Below are 19,463 nucleotides of genomic sequence, written 5' to 3'. Positions count from 1 at the left end.
ACCCAATCAAAAAAAAAAAAAATGGGCAGAAGACCTAATATAGACCTTTCTCCAAAGAAGACACATAGAGAGCCAACAGGGACATGAAAAGATGCTCAACAACACTAACTAGTAGAGAAATGCAAATTGCAACTACAGTGAGGGACCACCTCACGCTGGTCACGTATCCCTATGCCTGATTCATATTGACATATGGCAGAAACCAATACAATATTGTAAAGCAATTATCCTTCAATTAAAAATAAATAAATTTAAAAAGAAGTATACAAATAGGGCTTCGCTGGTGGCTCGGTAGTAAAGAATCAGCCTGCCAATGCAGGAGACACAAATTCAGTCCCTGGCCTGGGAAGATCCTACATGCCTCAGAGCAATTAAGCCTGTGTGCCACGACCATTGTTCAATAAAATACATTAAAAAAAAGAAAGAAAGAAAACAAACTTACGGTTTCCAAGTGGGGCATAAATTAGGGATGTGGAACTAACACATGCAAACTACTATATGTAAAATAAACAAGGTCCTACTGCACAGCATAGGGAACTATGTTTAATATCTTGTAATAAACCATGATGGAAAAGGATACAAAGTACACAGACACACACATATCTGAATCACTTTGCTGTATGCCACAAACTCACACAGCCTTGTAAATCAACTATAGTTCAATTCTTAAACTAGTTCTGATTCTAATCCATTCTGTGTGGTGTCACTGTTGAGAACTGGTTCTGTCAGGCTGAAAGGCTGTCCTTTCTGCTTCAGAACCCCACGCAGACAGCAGGGTGGCTCTGAGGCCACAGGCTCCCAAGTCAATTTGCACTCACACAGCCAGCCACTGTTCCACAAACACGGCTGCTTTGCCAAGGCGCCCGGGTGTAACTGGGTTTCTAACCACAGCTGCACACTGTATCTAGAACACGCTATCCCTCACAAACCTCTAGGCTCTGGTCTGGAGCCCAAGGCCCTGACCAAGACTCCCTCTTTTTTTGTAGGGGGAACTTTTACATTTTCTTGCTAACAGTGCCAGGGCCATCTCAGTGCTTCAGTTCAGTTCAGTTCAGTCGCTCAGTCGTGTCCGACTCTGCAACCCCATGAATCGCAGCACACCAGGCCTCCCTGTCCATCACCAACTCCCGGAGTTCACCCAGACTCACGTCCATCGAGTCAGTGATGCCATCCAGCCATCTCATCCTCTGTTGTCCCCTTCTCCTCCTGCCCCCAATCCCTCCCAGCATCAGAGTCTTTTCCAATGAGTCAACTCTTCGCATGAGGTGGCCAAAGTACTGGAGTTTCAGCCTTAGCATCATTCCTTCCAAAGAAATCCCAGGGCTGATCTCCTTCAGAATGGACTGGTTGGATCTCCTTGCAGTCCAAGGGACTCTCAAGAGTCTTCTCCAACACTACAGTTTAAAAGCATCAATTCTTCGGCACTCAGCCTTCACAGTCCAACTCTCACATCCATGACCACAGGAAAAACCACAGTTCTTAGGAAGCTGAATCTCAGAAGGGAAGGGAAGAGGGCCTTGACCCCTCTCCTGGAAAACTCTTGATAAGTTCAACTTAGCACATGGCGGAGGATACTGAGAACAGTCTTTGTAAATCTTCCTTCACAGGAGACATGAATATCAACTCACTTGTACTGGCATCATCGACAGTATTCAGGGAATAACCCAAGAAGATCCAGAGGGCCAATGTCTTGCTGCTCCTCCAGCCAAAAACAAATTAAAACAAACAAATATATATTTTTGTGAAAGAGAGATAGAAGAAGATATTTTCCCCTGCTATAATTTTACATATTAAAGGGGGAGGGTCTCTCTATAGAAGCCCTTGTTGGATGGATCATAAGGTGTGTTCTGCTTCAGAGAGAATCAAGTTCCCAAGAATTCTCTCCTGAATTTCTTCCACTGAATTAAAGCCCTAACCACCCCTCCCACCCCCTCTCCACCACCCGCCATGAGCTTCTTGGAAGCCAGTTCTCACCTCTTAGTGAGTCAAACTCCTAGTGGAGAAATCTCCAAAACTTTTAGGTTAGGGGGAAAAATTCCAGCATTTGCCAATATGGTTTGGACTCATTAATTTTCTGACCCTAAAAAGGCTGTCATTTCTATGGAGAGGAGAAATAAATGGAACTTGTGTGATGGTCTTAAATCCATCATTCTGATACTTGAACACCATTTTCTGAAATACTTTACATTGAGTAACTTAAGACACAAATTAAAACATAGCATACTCTGCTAGAACTCTCTTGATGTGGGATATTTTATACTTCAGCCCTGCTGGTCCAATCAGTACAAATCACTTGGATTCTGTGGAAAAACTCAGTAAAGGTTCTATAAGGTGGTCACAATGTGGGGACAATTTTTGCTAATTCATTCCCAAAGGAGCTCTCTTTGGAATACCAGTAATAAAGGCAAAGGCTGACTTGCCATTGATAGAACACTGTGTAACAGAAAGGCTTTTGGGTAGAATTGTTATCATGTTTTAGATTAATTTCAGTGAATGTATAACTGGCTTCCCTAGTGGCTCAGACAGTAAAGAATCTGCAGACCTGGGTTCGATCCCTGGGTCAGGAAGATCCCCTGAAAAAGGAAATGGCAACCCACTCCAGTATTCTTGCCTGGAGAACTCCATAGACAGAGGAGCCTGGCCAGCTATAGTCCATGGGATCGCAAAGAGTCGGTCATAACTGAGTGATTAACATACACAGTGAACATATTTGCCTTCCACTCTAATGCATGCCCCTACCCTATGAAACAGTAAGTCATTTCACTTTTTTGGCTGCTCCGCATAGCTTATGGATCTTAGTTCCCTGAGCAGGGATCAAACCTGGGTCCCAGAAGTCAAAGCACTGAGTCTAAATCACTGGACCGCCAGGGGATTCCCAGTAAGTGATGTTTTAATAGGATTATAATATATGTAAAACATATCATGTACTTAGAGATGAAATATCCAGGAAAAATATTTCCAAAGCTTATTATTTCTTGGCATTTCCTGTGTCCTACTTGATATGTATATTCACAAAGGGAGCTGCTTTACGTTATCTAAGACCCTATTGTATTTATTACTTCAACTTGCAAGTGGTTTTATTTGGATTTCCAAATGTATAAATTTCAACATGTTTTATTAGTGAAGTTACAGCAATAAAGGAACAATTTTGAGGCTCATTTAACACCTATAAATTTCCCTGTTTGCAATGTAAAAGAAATGGCCTCAGCAGACCACATGTCTGCTCATATTTCAAAGAATATGAAATCTAAATACATTTAAATTGCTCTATATTGAGAGCTCTCTTCTTCCATAAAACACTTATGGGCTCATTGTTTATATTTTTGTAAAAATGATACCTGACTCTGAACAGATTATTATATGAAAATTATTTTTTCAAATAGCTATATTTGAGAAGCCATATAAAAGTTAGTTGATTATAAATCAACAATTACAATCAACCTGAAAAACATTAAAAAGACATTGATCTAAATATTTGAAGATGTATGTGTATACAAAGCCTGCACACAAATGTTTATAGCACTTTTATCTATAATTGCAAAACTATAAGTAACAAAGATATTCTTCAACAGGTGAAAAAATGAACAAACCGTGGTATATCACTATCACAGAAAGTTATTTGGTGATAAAGAGAAATAAGCTAAGAAAGCTTAAGAATACATGAATAACTCAAATACAGATTGCTAAGTGAAAGAAGCCAGTCTATATAGATTACATACTCTAGGGTTCCAATTATATGACAGTGAGGAAAACATAAAACTCTAGAAATGGTGAAAAGATCAGAAATTGTCAGAGTTCCAGGAAGAATAGGTGAAGTCCAGGAGAAACAGTGACAGACTTTATTTTCTTGGGCTCCAAAATCACTGCAGATGGTAACTGGAGCCATGAAATTAAAAGATGCTAGATCCTTGGAAGAAAAGCTATGACAAACCTAGACAGCATATTAAAAAGCAGAGACATTACTTTGCTGACAAAGGTCCATCTAGTCAAAGCTATGGTTTTTCAGCAGTCATGTATGGATGTGAGAGTTGGACCAAAAAAAGGCTGAGCACCAAAAAATTGATGCTTTTGAACTGTGGTGCTGGAGAAGACTCGAGAGTCCCTTAGATAGCAAGGAGATCAAACTAGTCAATCCTAAAGGAAATCAATCCTGACTATTCATTTAGAGGGATTGATGCTGAAGCTGAAACTCCAATACTTTGGCCACCTGATGCGAAGAGCTGACTCATTGGAAAAGACCCTGATGCTGAGAAAGATTGAAGGCAAGAGGAGAGATGGTTGGATGGCATCATCTACTCAATGGACATGAGTTTGAGCAAGCAAGGGGAGACGGTGAAGGATAGCGAAGTCTGGCATGCTGCAGTTCATAGGGTCATAAACAGTTGGACGTGACTGAACAAGAAGGAGATATTTTAGGGCAATGAGTCTATTCTGTACTATAATGTAATAGGGGATAGTGAATACTATGTGTTCATCAAAACCCACTGACCTTTACAGTATGAAAACTGATCCTTAATGCATGCAAGTTTAAAAAGTATCTTTAAGAGGTTGGGGTATCGCAGGATGGAAAGTAGAATGTGACAGAGCAAGCTAATTATATGACAAATGTACAAAACAACCGTTCTAGAGAGTGGGATGAAGAGAAAGGTGCTGACTTGAGCAACTTTGGAAATAGACCCTATAAAACAGGGCAAAAGGCACTGCACGTAAGCCCCTTGGCCCTAGCAGGTTGCCGTTTCCAACTGCATTGTAATTTTAGACTCACTCTCGTTCCACTCCTCCTACTACCAAGGCGACAGGCTAACAGCACAATTTTGTCTTCTTTCCGGTCTCAGTTCCACTGCTTATCAGCTGGGTGAGCTTGGTCTTGCCACCTGACCTTTTGGAGCCCCAGTTCCCCACCTGAAAAAGTACCTCGGGAAGGAATGTTGCTTGGGTGAAATAAGCCAAGATTTCTAAAGTGTTTGGTGAACTTGGCAATGTCATTTTTATCACTAATGTTGATACAGGTATTGTCCTCATTACCAACTGACCAGAGGCTTGTAGAGGCTTCAGCACCCACTTTGGCTCTACAGAGAACACCCATTGGCAACTTAACCTTTTCTCATTCTCGGTTTGATAAGTAGGTTGTGTCCAACAAACCACACAATTATTGTTGGGATCTGGGCTATGATTCCATTTACTGTCAGTCCAAGGCCTCTTTTAGACTGCCAGGAAACCAAAGGGCTCATTTTCAAGTTTCCTTCTTTCTTGGCCTCTTTTCCTGCCAGGGTTTATTTTCATGTGAACATGATCATTCATTCTAAATATTCCATGGGCTCCTAAAACTGGCCAGTTCTCCTCGATCCACTTCTCTCCTGAGGTCCACTTTTCTGACTTTATTTCTATGATATTTAAAGATCAGTTTTTGTCATAAGATAAAGACGCAGTGTCTGAGAAGTGTAATTATTTACCAGCAGGTTTAGCTCCATGTATCAAGATTGACTGACCTCTTAAAATTTGTACATAGTTACCAAACAATTCAAAGAAATTTCTCAGTTCTGCTTTCTTCTCATTCTTTAGAAGGAGTCAGGTTGTGGGCCCTAGATTGCATTTGGTATTTAAAAGACAAGCTTTATACTGGAAGATCAATATATCTAAAATAAAAACATGGGTTTGGGGATAATTTTCCTTGTTGGGGGTCGAGGGGGTCAGCTAACAAAAGCCTGTTTTTGGCATTCCATGTCTGAGCTGAAGATTATATAGAGGTAAATATCTGTAGCAGATTCCTGTTGAAATGACTTATTTGTTCTTTTAAATCTCTAAATAGCCACCAAAGAAAAGAAAGGTTAAACCTTAATCTGTCTACTAGGCTATTTATTGTTCACAGGTGTCAATGATGCCTATAAAAGTATTGTCTTATTATGTCAAAGTGCATTTAAGCAATGGATGTTCTTTGAGCTGAGGGCTTCCCAGGTGGCTCAGTGGTAAAGAATCTGCCTGCCAACACAGGAGGCATGCAGAAGATGAGAGTTCGATCCCTGGGTCGGGAAGATTCCCTGGAGGAAGAAATGGCAACCCACTCCACTATTATTGCCTGGAGAATCTTGTGGACAGAGGAGTCCACGGGATTGCAAAGAGTTGACTAAGCAACAGAATACATGTGCCTTAAGCTATATTTAAAAACATAAAATACTTTAAATGGTAATTGCTGTTATACCAAACTATTTCACCCCATTAAAGTTGCTCAGGCTTGTCTGATTCTTTGCGACCCCACGGACTGTAGCCCACCAGGTTCCTCTGTCCATAGGATTTCCCAGGCAAGAATACTGGAGTGGGAAGCCATTCCCTACTCCAGGTGATTTAACCCGGGTCTCCTGCATTGCAGGCAGATTCTTTACTGTCTGAGACACCAGGGATTATTTTGAAACAAATTGAATAATAAGTTAGACTATTCAAGAACAAAAAATAAAGATCAGGTCCAGCAGGGTGCTCACGACTTCTACGGGTCAGGGAGCCTTGCTGTGCACACCCAGGCAAAGGAGAGTGTGTGTTTGCTCTTCTGATGAAATTTTCTGAGCAGGAAGTCCCCCCCGTAAGCCCCGTCACAGTCACGGCTGCCTGTCGGGGGTCCTAGCAGTTCCCAAGTGCATCCTAATACCAACAGGAGGGCCTTTGGGAAGCAGGTGCCTTCCTGCAGCGGCATAAGCTCACAGGCCACAGCCCATTGGTGACTAATTCTGCTGTCTCCTCCAGGCCTCATGGAGGCTCCTCAGTGGGTCAATTTTCCTGTTTCACTGCAGTAGCAGAAAGCTAAGTCTGAGTACTGGAGGTTATCTTGTTCAATTCACTTGCAAAAGCCATTCTCAGCACAAACGTTCCAGGTTCAGAGGAAACTTTAGTTTTCATCAAAAAGAATACTCTTATATGGAGCTCAAAAGTAATTAAGTTAATAAAACAGGTTAATTGTTTCTTTTTAACGGATGGAAGATTTTTAGAGACATTTTCAAAGGCTATTTTGTCTCATAATGTCAACAAATATATTGTGAATTAGTTTTCAATTAGCATGATTATTGTGAAAATCCTTTTGTCGAAGATACTCACATAAAACAGGTCCTCCTTCTCTCCTGGGAGGGGACCTGTGAAGGTTGAAACTTGAGGCTGCTTCTCTCCACACCTCACCCTCAGCCACTCCAGAAGGCTTTAAGCCTGGAGGAAACAGGAGAAAGGGGCTGGTTAGGAAACAGCAGCATATCCTAAATCTGGGTGCAGGCCTAAGCTCCCAGGTGGGAATCAGGGGAAGAGTTTATGTATGTTCCCATTTTTTCCCCCACAAGTTTAAGATGTCCAATGTCTGCAATTACTTATACCTAAAACATCTTCCGAGACTTCCTCTGATTGGGAGCATTTTGCTGTTACTGTTACTTGTTTTTTAGGAAATACTAATCAGCCTGCTTTTCAAATTTAATACCAATACTTTTAACATTATTGCTTAAGTTCTATATCATGAACTGGCACTGTCATTAATTTGGGGGAATTTTTCTATTTGGTGGCTTCCCAATCCCTTATGATTATACAGTGGAAGTGAGAAATAGATTTAAGGGACGAGATCTGATAGAGTGCCTGATGAACTATGGACTGAGGTTCGTGACACTGTACAGGAGACAGGGATCAAGACCATCCCCATGGAAAAGAAATGCAAAAAAGCAAAGTGGCTGTCTGGGGAGCCCTTACAAATATCTGTGAAAAGAAGAGAAGCGAAAAGCAAAGGAGAAAAGGAAAGATATAAGCATCTGAATGCAGAGTTCCAAAGAATAGCAAGAAGAGATAAGAACGCCTTCTTCAGCGATCAATGCAAAGAAATAGAGAAAAACAACAGAATGGGAAAGACTAGAGATCTCTTCAAGAAAATTAGAGATACCAAAGGAACATTTCATCCAAAGATGGGCACAATAAAGGACAGAAATGGTATGGACCTAACAGAAGCAGAAGATATTAAGAAGAGATGGCAAGAATACACAGAAGAACTGTACAAAAAAGATCTTCATGACCCAGATAATCATGATGGTGTGATCACTCACCTAGAGCCAGATATCCTGGAATGTGAAGTTAAGTGGGCCTTAGAAAGCATCACTACGAACAAAGCTAGCAGAGGTGATGGAATTCCAGTTGAGCTATTTCAAATCCTGAAAGATAATGCTGTGAAAGTGCTGCATTCAATATGCCAGCAAATTTGGAAAACTCAGCAGTGGCCACAGAACTGGAAAAGGTCAGTTTTCATTCCAATCCCAAAGAAAGGCAATACCAAAGAATGCTCAAACTACCGCACAATTGCACTCATCTCACACGCTAGTAAAGTAATGCTCAAAATTCTCCAAGCCAGGCTTCAGCAATACGTGAACCGTGAACTTCCAGATGTTCAAGCTGGTTTTAGAAAAGGCAGAGGAACCAGAGACCAAATTGCCAACATCTGCTGGATCATCGAAAAAGCAAGAGAGTTCCAGAAAAACATCTATTTCTGCTTTATTGACTATGCCAAAGCCTTTGACTGTGTGGATCACAATAAACTGTGGAAAATTCTGAAAGGGATGGGAATACCAGACCACCTGACCTGCCTCTTGAGAAATTTGTATGCAGGTCAGGAAGCAACAGTTAGAACTGGACATGGAACAACAGACTGGTTCCAAATAGGAAAAGGAGTACGTCAAGGCTGTATATTGTCACCCTGCTTATTTAACCTCTAAGCAGAGTACATCATGAGAAATGCTGGGCTGGAAGAAGCACAAGCTGGAATCAAGATTGCCGGGAGAAATATCAATAACCTCAGATATGCAGATGACACCACCCTTATGGCAGAAAGTGAAGAAGAACTAAAAAGCCTCTTGATGAAGGTGAAAGAGGAGAGTGAAAAAGTTGGCTTAAAACTCAATATTCAGAAAACGAAGATCATGGCATCTGGTCCCATCACTTTATGGGAAATAGATGGGGAAACAGTGGAAACAGTGTCAGACTTTATTTTTTGGGGCTCCAAAATCACTGCAGATGATGACTGCAGCCATGAAATTACAAGACGCTTACTCCTTGGAAGAAAAGTTATGACTAACCTAGATAGCATATTGAAAAGCAGAGACATTACTTTGCCAACAAAGGTCCGTCTAGTCAAGGCTATGGTTTTTCCTGTGGTCATGTATGGATGTGAGAGTTGGACTGTGAAGAAAGCTGAGTGCCGAAGAATTGATGCTTTTGAACTGTGGTGCTGGAGAAGACTCTTGAGAGTCCCTTGGACTGCAAGGAGATCCAACCAGTCCATTCTGAAGGAGATCAGCCCTGGGATTTCTTTGGAAGGAATGATGCTAAAGCTGAAACTCCAGTACTTTGGCCACCTCATGCGAAGAGTTGACTCATTGGAAAAGACTCTGATGCTGGGAGGGATTGGAGGCAGGAGGAGAAGGGGATGACAGAGGATGAGATGGCTGGATGGCATCACTGATTCGATGGACTTGAGTCTGAGTGAACTTCGGGAGTTGGTGATGGACAGGGAGGCCTGGCATGGTGCAATTCATGGGGTCACAAAGAGTTGGACACAACTGAGCGACTGAACTGAACTGGTGGGTCAGACAGTATAGAATCTGCCTGTAGTGCGGGAGACCTGGGTTTCATCTCTGGGTTGGGAAGATCCCCTGGAGGAAGAAATGGCAACCCACTCCAGTATTCTTGCCTGGAATAGCCCATGGATGGAGGAGCCTGGCAGGCTACAGACCATGGGGTATCAAAGAGGCTGACACAACTGAGAGGCTTCACTTTCTTTCTTTCTGGTGGATCAAATGGTAGAGAATCTGTCTGCAATGTGGGAGACCTGGGTTCAATCCCTGGGTCAGGAAGATCCCCTGGAGAAGGGAATGGCTACCCACTCCAGTATTCTTGCCTGGAGAATTCCAGGGACTTAGAAAAGCCTGGCAGGTTGCAGTCCATGGAGTAGCAAAGAGTTGAACACAACTGAGTGACTAACACTTTCTATTTGTAATAAACTTTGATTGAACATAAGACTGATAATGTATACACACACACACACTTATATATATACGCATGCAGGCATGCTAAGTCACTTCAGTCATGTCCGACTCTGGGCGACTCCATAGACGGCAGCCCACCAGGCTCCCCTGTCCCTGGGATTCTCCAGGTAAGAATACTGGAGTGGGTTGCCATTTCCTTCTCATATATATATATATATGACATACACACAGACATACACACTGGGTTGGCTGAAAAGTTCATTCGATACAACCAGGAATGCTTTCCCCCCTGTTCTTCATCTAGATAATCCTGCTCTATTATAATCTTTCTAACTCCTGGAATTCTGGTCAAAATTGAATTAAAACAACAATGACTAAAGGATAGTTAACAGATGCTACAATTCCACTTCACTCCAAACAGAATGAAATTCCTTTCATGCCTTTATTTTGAGGCACAGAATAGATTTCGTTTTTAGTCATTTTATGGTTTTTTTTTTTAATTTTAATTTTATTTTATTTTTAAACTTTACAATATTGTATTAGTTTTGCCAAATATCGAAATGAATCCGCCACAGGTATACATGTGTTCCCCATCCTGAACCCTCCTCCCTCCTCCCTCCCCATACCCTCCCTCTGGGTCGTCCCAGTGCACCAGCCCCAAGCATCCAGTATCGTGCATCGAACCTGGACTGGCAACTCGTTTCATACATGTTATTATACATGTTTCAATGCCATTCTCCCAAATCTTCCCACCCTCTCCCTCTCCAACAGAGTCCATAAGACTGTTCTATACATCAGTGTCTCTTTTGCTGTCTCGTACACAGGGTTATTGTTACCAACTTTCTAAATTCCATATATATGCGTTAGTGTACTGTATTGGTGTTTTTCTTTCTGGCTTACTTCACTCTGTATAATAGGCTCCAGTTTCATCCACTTCATTAAAACTGTTTTACAGTGACGGATAACATTTGGGTGAGGACCTGGTAAGCTGGGATGGTTGTTGTTCAGTCGCTAAGTCGTGTCCAACTCTGCAACCCATATCAAAATAAGACATCTAGATGGTAAGGAAAACTTGGCAAAAACACACAAAGAAACTGTGAAAGGGAAAAGATCCTCAGCCAACCGCCTTCCTGAATCACAGTGGCCATTCCTCCTGCTCCTCCTCCCTCCTCTCCTTTGCTTTCTGTGCCCTTATCTCTCTCTCTCCTTCTCTCTCTCTCTCTCTCTCACACACACACACACATCCTGTTCTCCTAAGGTAAAAAGCACTCTGTGCTCTCTGCCTGTCTGTCTCTCTCTCTCTCTCTCACACACACACCCTAAGGTAAAAATCACTCTCTGTGCTCTCCGTAAATGCCTCAGGTTCTACACTTCATTGCTGTGACAGTCCGCCTCCCTGAGGTGCCTGTGCAGACCAGCTATTTCCTTGTCAAGAAGCTCTTAGCTCACTCCCACCTGGTTTGGAAGAATCCAGGGGGCCGTTCTCCATCTCGCAGCCCTGTCTCTCTCCACTGCCTTCTCTCCCCAGTCTTGGCTGCAGTGGCCTGGCAGGCGGGCTGGTGAGGGATGAAGCAGACAAAGGTCCACTTGTAACCTCCTTCCAGCACCTCCTCTTTTCTCCTTTTGCCCAAACTCACCCAGTGAGTTTGAGCATTTAAGGAGATTCCTCTGCCAAGAAGACCAAAGGAAAGAAGAAAAACGGTATGTACTTTTTTCCTTAAAAATCATTTTAGGTTGTTGTTTCTGCTGCAAACTACTGCTATAGAATAGGGCAGAAGTGTTTTTGTGTCCGAGTCAGAAGAGAAAGGGAGATGGAGAAAGCCTCAGAGGAGGTGATGAGAAAAATGATACTTCCCAGGTTAGAGGGAAAGAATCAGATGAAAAGAGAAGAGAAAATGTACATTTCTTAACAGGAAAGGCATTTAATTGGGGGCTTTAAAGGAGGCAGCTCCCTCACTGGTCCTTATGAAAGCCTTATTAAAGCCCCCATCTACTCTGAATCTGGCCCCACAATTACTCAGGACTATGTGAGACTGATGGAAGTATTATAAGCTCCTTTTCCAGGCACTAGCTGTATCTCTTTATTCCTACTTTACATGAAGTATAAAGACAGTGAGAAAGCAATGTTTTGTTTTGTTTTTGCTTTTGAAAATCCTGATTCCTAAAATAAGAAACTGGTATAAATATGTGAGACAAAGAGGGAATTCACGAAATTTATCCTCGGCACCCCCAGGATGGAATACAACACACTGTCTATACTGCTACAATAAAGGGAACCCTTTCTTCCTTTGGGACTTATGAAAATTCCTCTTTAAAGGTCCTTCACTTAGTTACACAAGCTGTGAAAAGCTCTCTCAAATGCTGCAGTGGTAATGATTTCAGGGAAATAATGAGAATGATGCAAGCCTGCATATTCATAGCATCCTCTAAGACGCTCGAAGGCAGATCACCTTCGGGGCGGAGGTAGACTGGTTTTCAACTGATGAGGGTCTCTTGGAGCTGACTGTGTCTGTTTTAAAGATGCTTGGAAGGCTTATTCACCTTGTAATACCACTTCTGTTCCTTTAACCTACACTTTGAGAAGTTTCAATTCAGTGCTCAGTCATTCCAATATAAATCTCTTCTGGTACAGTTAATAAGAAAGAGAGGGAATTGTAAAAAAAAAAAAAAAAAAAAAAAACATTGATTTTCATCGGCCAGGAAAGATGAATGGAAAACATCATGGACTGGACGGCAGTTTTCATCTCTTCCAACTATAATTTTGATATTTTAAATGTCAAGCTCTGGGTTGGAATTTTCATTGCTTTTGCAGCCTTCACTTCTTTCTGGCCATGTTACAAAAGGAATCAGAAAAAGGGCTGCCCTTTCTAATTCATCAATTCTGCTTCATTCCATGCTATTAATGCCAGTTTCTAGAACAGACATCAGCTGTCTGCAGGAGCATTGCTCCCTGAAGGTCTGAACGCTTTCACGACATAACCCTGCAAGTTTTGGCCATTAAATGAGATAATTTTTCTTTTTCAGTTTCCCCTTAAGTCCAACCATTCAAAAGCTTGCTGGTGCCAAATACCCTTACACAACCAACATTTGCAATCCCCTCCATATATGACAGTGGCAGTGATTTATTGTTTAACTGGAAACATCTTGCCTACAGCCGTATATCCTCTGCATTGATCTTTTGAAAATAAGGCCACTATTGAGGGAGTTTGAGGGAGAATGGATGTATGTACATGTGTGGCTGAGTCCTTCACTGTTCACCTGAAACCATCACCACATTGTTAATTGGATATACCCCAATACAAAATAAAAAGCTCAAAAAAATTTATCCAGGGTTATGATTAATCTTACTCCTTGGAAGGAAAGTTATGACTAACCTAGATAGCATATTCAAAAGCAGAGACATTACTTTGCCAACAAAGGTCCGTCTAGTCAAGGCTATGGTTTTTCCTGTGGTCATGTATGGATGTGAGAGTTGGACTGTGAAGAAGGCTGAGTGCTGAAGAATTGATGCTTTTGAACTGTGGTGCTGGAGAAGACTCTTGAGAGTCCCTTGGACTGCAAGGAGATCCAACCAGTCCATTCTGAAGGAGATCAGCCCTGGGATTTCTTTGGAAGGAATGATGCTAAAGCTGAAACTCCAGTACTTTGGCCACCTCATGTGAAGAGTTCACTCATTGGAAAAGACTCTGATGCTGGGAGGGATTGGGGGCAGGAGGAGAAGGGGACGACAGAGGATGAGATGGCTGGATAGCATCACTGACTCGATGGACGTGAGTCTCAGTGAACTTCGGGAGTTGGTGTTGGACAGGGAGGCCTGGCGTGCTGCAATTCATGGGGTCGCAAAGAGTCGGACACGACTGAGCGACTGATCTGATCTGATCTGATGATTAATCAGACATTTATCAGGTGATCTATATTTTTTTAGGTTTTTCATCTGAATCGTATTTGTTAATATCAATTATTAAACACATAAAATGAGATACAATATAATTTTATTGTAAAAAATAATGCCGCTATCCTGTTGGGATAGGAATGATATCTTACAACATTAGAAACAATGTTAGTTACATAAAATTGAATCCAAAAAAACCAGTCGGTAACTATCTAAAGATCTCTTGTTATTTCCTCAGATGTTCAGTTTTTAGCTTTATTTGCTGTTGTAATTTGCATGCATTCCAGGAGGAATTTAAAGGGGAGGTCCTTCAACAGAACGAGGGGAAAAAAGAGAGCAATTTGCTTCAAACTGGTCAAAATAATTTCACTCTTGTTGGCACTTGAAAATATATGGTCTTGATGGATTTCTAAGGATGAAGGTCAGTGTCTTTTAAAGAAAAAACAAACCAATGTATCATGGGGACATACTGGTTCAGACATTTCCCCACTTGCAGAATAGTAGTTAAAGCTATTTATCTGTACTTAAGTAAAGGAAAAGAGAAGACTTCAGTTCAAACAGGTAATTTATAAACTGTTTAAAAAAAAAAAAAAAGCTTCAAGCAAGTACTTGCCAGGTGTGGAACTTTCCACCCTAGTATGTGACTAAGGCAGACAGAAACGCCATTCTGTGCTCTGGCCTGGACACAGCCAGAGAGGCCCACGGTGTGGCAACGTACCCACTGCCTTCTCTAGCAATTTGCTTGTTCCTTCTTTCAGCGGATGCTGTGTGAGCCCATCCTGTGAGCCTGGCCTGGAAGCAGGCCTCCGAGAGGTGAGGGAGGAGGAAAAGGTGCACGCCCTGCCTTCACGGAACTGGCATCGCCTCCTCCAGTCCCCACACAGAGGCTGGCCCAGGCCTCCGTCCCTCATCTCTTCTCGTCCCAGTCTGTACTCACTGCCCTGAAGTCCCACCACGACAAAGACAAAGCAATAAATATCCCCATGACCCTCAAGTTCATACCTCCAGATTTGCATTCAGCTGTCTACTCAACATCTTCATTTCACATCTGATGGGCATCTCAGATTAACTTGTCCAGAAATTTACTCTTAAATCCCCCTCAGCTCAATAAATGTCAGTACCATTCAGGTCAGAAACCTAATAGGCATCCTGGAGTCTTTCTCTCTCACCTCATCTCTTCCATCAACTTCTTTCTCCGACATACTTCCCACCAAGAACATAAACGTTAGCTTCCCAGTGTCCCTGGCCATCTCCATTTCTCCTTCTCAACACCCTTGCCACTGCATGGGAGGCTCAAGAGGGAGTGGATATATGTGTATGTATAGCTGATTCATTTTGTTGTACAGCAGAATCTAACACAACATTGTAAAGCAACTATATCATAATTAAAAAAAAAATAGAAGTCCTAAGTGAGGTTAACAACTGTCCTCTCCACATTGAAACTCTAGTTGATTTTTATTCTATCTGTGCTTTTCTGTATTTTCCATGCCTTACACTATTGTTATTGATAAGTCACTTCAGTCGTGTCTGACTCTGTGTGACCCCATAGATGGCAGCCCACCAGGCTTCCTCGTCCCTGGGATTCTCCAGGCAAGAACACTGGTGTGGGTTGCCATTTCCTTCTCCAATGCATGAAAGTGAAAAGTGAAAGTAAAGTGGCTCAGTCGTGTCCAACCCTCAGCAACCCCATGGACTGCAGCCTTCTAAGCTACTCCATCCATGGGATTTTCCAGGCAAGAGTACTGGAGTGGGGTGCCATTGCCTTCTCCAGGTATTACTATTTTTTTAGAAAAATAATTTTTCTTAAAAAAATCGAATGGCTCTCATTAGAACCATCTAATAGAAAGAAAGCATAAGATGTTAACAGTCATGAAATGAGCTCAAGAACAAACTACACTTATATGTGGGAAATATAAGAAAGGCAATAGGAGCCCAAGTTGGCTAAATGAATGAGTTTGTTCAAAAGCCACAAGATATAGACAAAATTAAACTAGATTACCAAAAATAAGAACATGATTACATAGTAAAAAACTAGGAAGATCAAAGCTCAAAAAGATATGAAAAATGCCAATGATCTAAAGTAACAGAAAAATTCTAACACATTAAGGCAAAAAGATTAAAAAGAGCTTACAGCTCTCCTCCCAACTCCTCCCCTTACTCCCAATCTTTTGAAAGACAGGAATCAGGGGAGGGAGGTTACAGAAAAGGCAGCTGCTGTTTGCTGTTGAATCTTCTCATAAATGTACACGTACATAGAAATATATATATTTTTAAGTCAGGTATGAATTAGTAATCCAGAACAAATGCTAGTTTTGACAAAAATCAAGCAAATGAACAAAAACCAGAAATTGGGATATACATTTTAAAGTCAGACTATTTAGAAAAAGTTAAATACAATGAATTAATTTAAATTAAAACAATAGTACCTGATGACATGCAAATTTAAGGATGTGGCAGGTCACTAACCTCTTCCAGTTATAAAGCTCTCTGCAACTAGCTATTGAGTTTAGCAATCTGAGAGACTCATCCTTCTCTGGCTGTAAGCATCTAGAGATGAGGATATATTATTTATTCTTTCACTAACATGACAGGCACTGTTAAGGGTGCTTGGGGTGGATACATACCAGAAAAAAGCCTGCCTTCCTGGAACTTCCATTCAATCGGGGGGAGACACAATAAGAATATTTTATAATAATTTAGGTTTATAAATGTCATGGAAAATTAAAGCAAGAAAGGCAGATTAAGAATCTGTGAAGGAAGATAGAATTTTATTTCAAAAAATTTTTATTGTTGTTGAAATACAGTATAGTTGATTTACAATGTTGTGTTAGTCACTTAGTTACATATTCTTTTTCAGATTCTTTTTTTTATAAGTTATTACAAGATATTTAGTATACTTCCCTGGGCTATAGAGCAGGACTTTGTTATTTATTTTGTATGTTGTTGTCATTTAGTCGCTAAGTTGTGTCCAACTCTTTTGTGACCTCACCGACTGTAACTCACCAGGCTCCTCTGTCCATGGGATTCTCCAGGCAAGAATACTGGAGTGGGTTGCCATGCCCTCCTCCAGGGGATCTTCCCTACCCAGGGATGGAACCCCATCTCTTATGGGTCCTGCATTGGCAGGTAGGTTCTTTACCATTAGCACCACCTGGGAAGCCCTTGTGACCTTAGAAATAACACCAAAACCACATTCCATTTTAAAAAACTGAGAAATTATACTTCATTAATTTTAAACTTTTCCTTCTTTTAAAATCTTAAAACATTTGCTTATTTTAAATAAGAAGGTGAAAAGGAAAGTCATAGGTGAAGTAAATGTTTGGAAATGTTTGGAAAGTATATATCTAATAAAGAACTTGTGTTCAGAATATACAAAGAACCTTCACAACTCAAGAACACAATCCAACTTTTTTAAATGAGAAAAGATTTGGACAGGTCAACAAAGAAGATACACAGATGAAGAAAACATATGAAAGAGGTTTAATACCATTAATCATTAAGGAAATGCTACATAAAACCACAAGACACCTATCAGAATGTACAAATTAAAAATACTGACCATATCAAGTGTTGGAGAGGACGTAGCAAACTGGAACTCTTGCAGACTGCTGGTGGGAATTTTAAATGGTACAACCACTTTGGAAAAACAATTTAGTAATTCCTTAAAAAGTAAAACATACACCTACCAGTTATTCCACTCACAGGTATATGCTCAAGAGTAATGACAGCTATCCCCTGGAGAGGAAAATCTCAAGGACAGAGGAGCCTGGTGGGCTACAGTCCATGGGGTAGCAACGTCAGACACGACTGAGCACGCACACACATGCACACAATGAAAGCTATGATCTTGCAAAGCCTTGTACACAAGTGTTCATAACAGCTTTGCAACAGCCTGAAACTAAAAAAAACTCAAATACCCATCAATAGACGGATGGATAACAATTTATAGCATACATAATGCAGTAATTCGCAGCAATAAAAAGGAGTCAGCTATTGATACAGGCAATGGACAGATATATATCTCTCAAAGTAAGTATGCTGAGTGATAAAAGCCAGATAAAAAAAGAGTGCATATTTTATGACTCCATTTATATGAAACTGGAGAAAATGCACCTTAATCTCGGGGGAGAAAACAAGTCAGTGGTTGTCTGGATGGGAGTGGGGGCAGGGAGGACTGAGACAGGTGGATGACAAGAGGGCAGGAAGAGACTTAGGGCTGACGGGTCCCCTCACTATCCTGACTATAGTGATGGTATAATGGGGACATACATGTGCCCGAACTTACCAAACTGCATCCTCTAATATCTGTCCTTTAGTATACGTCAATTTTACCTCAATAAAGCTCTTTAAAAAAAACTTTACATAGTAGAGTTCTGTCTTAGACTTTATTATGTCTTTTAAAGTTTAATGACTGTGGTGATTCCTAGCATATATTAAATGCTCAATTAACAAGAGATTTAATTATCCTTCTTTGAAGAGTAATCTGAAAAAAATGTCAGGAAATGTAACTCTTTTTTTTAAACATCAATTACCTTATGGGGATAAAGAAGGCCTGAATCAGAAGTAACTGAGAACTAAAACACCTCACAGAATTACATTGAAAAAAATACAACTTATGTTACAATTTGCAAAGTGTAAGGTATTATTATTGGAAGGTATTATTCTGTCTATACTAGACTGTGATGTAATACAACACTGTAGTGCCTTGTTCTCTCAAATCTGAAAAAACATACAGTGAAATAGATCTCATTTTTTTGTCTTTCCTTTCACTAGTATTTGGAGGTAAGAATTAAATTGAATATTTATAATTCTAAGAAAATATATAAACAAAGCCAAAAATGACTAATTCAAATCAGAATATGAAATAAAATCTAAAATTCTGTCAGAGTATGAAAGAGTATTTTCAGTTTCTAAACTCATAAAAGAATCTGCCTGCAATGCAGGAGACCTGGGTTCGATTCCTGAGTTGGGAAGATCCCCTGGAGAAGGAAATGGTAATCCACTCCAGTATTCTTGCCTGGAAAATCCCATGGACAGAGGAGCCTGGGGGGCTACAGTCCATGGGGTCGCAAGAGTTGGACATGACTTAGCAACTAAACCACCTAAACCACCAAACTCATAAAAAGCAGTGAGTGTCCTTCCTCAGATGATGTGAGTAGATCTGTATCTACTAAAGAAACTGAATCAGTAATTAATAACCTCCCAAAACAGCAATCACCAAGGCCAGATGGGCTCCGTGGTGAACTCTACTAAACATTTCAGATACTTCAGCACCTGCCTACAAGATGAAATCTGAATGACTGTGGTGTCTGATTCTGGCTCCCACTATCTTGCTAGTCTTCCTTTACTGCAAACGCCTCTACTCTCTTCTCGTTTAATATGGAGGCCAGAGAAGCCAAATTCAATAGATCATGAACATTCCATGTTGTTGTTCAGTCGCCCAGTCCTGACTCTGTGAGACCCCATGGAGTGCAGCACACCAGGCCTCCCTGTCCCTCACCATCTCCTAAAGTTTGCTTAAGTTCATGTCCATTGCATTGGTGATGCCATCCAAACATCTCATCCTCTGTTGCCTCCTT

General features: G+C 41.0%; 1 protein-coding gene across 1 annotated transcript in view; it reads right to left on the bottom strand.

Annotated features, from left to right (window-relative positions):
* The window catches only part of SAP30 (Sin3A associated protein 30), an 84,774-nt gene that overhangs the window by 38,738 nt on the left and 26,573 nt on the right, over positions 1–19,463 (bottom strand). Inside the window, exon 5 of the transcript XR_011567984.1 lies at positions 7,084–7,188. The gene's annotated coding sequence lies outside the window, so the exon portion shown is untranslated. The remainder of the gene's footprint in view (positions 1–7,083; positions 7,189–19,463) is intronic.

The sequence above is a fragment of the Bos indicus genome, chromosome 8, assembly GCF_029378745.1.
Source record: "Bos indicus isolate NIAB-ARS_2022 breed Sahiwal x Tharparkar chromosome 8, NIAB-ARS_B.indTharparkar_mat_pri_1.0, whole genome shotgun sequence".
Lineage (NCBI taxonomy): Eukaryota > Metazoa > Chordata > Mammalia > Artiodactyla > Bovidae > Bos > Bos indicus.
This window is presented reverse-complemented; position numbering and strand designations above follow the sequence as displayed.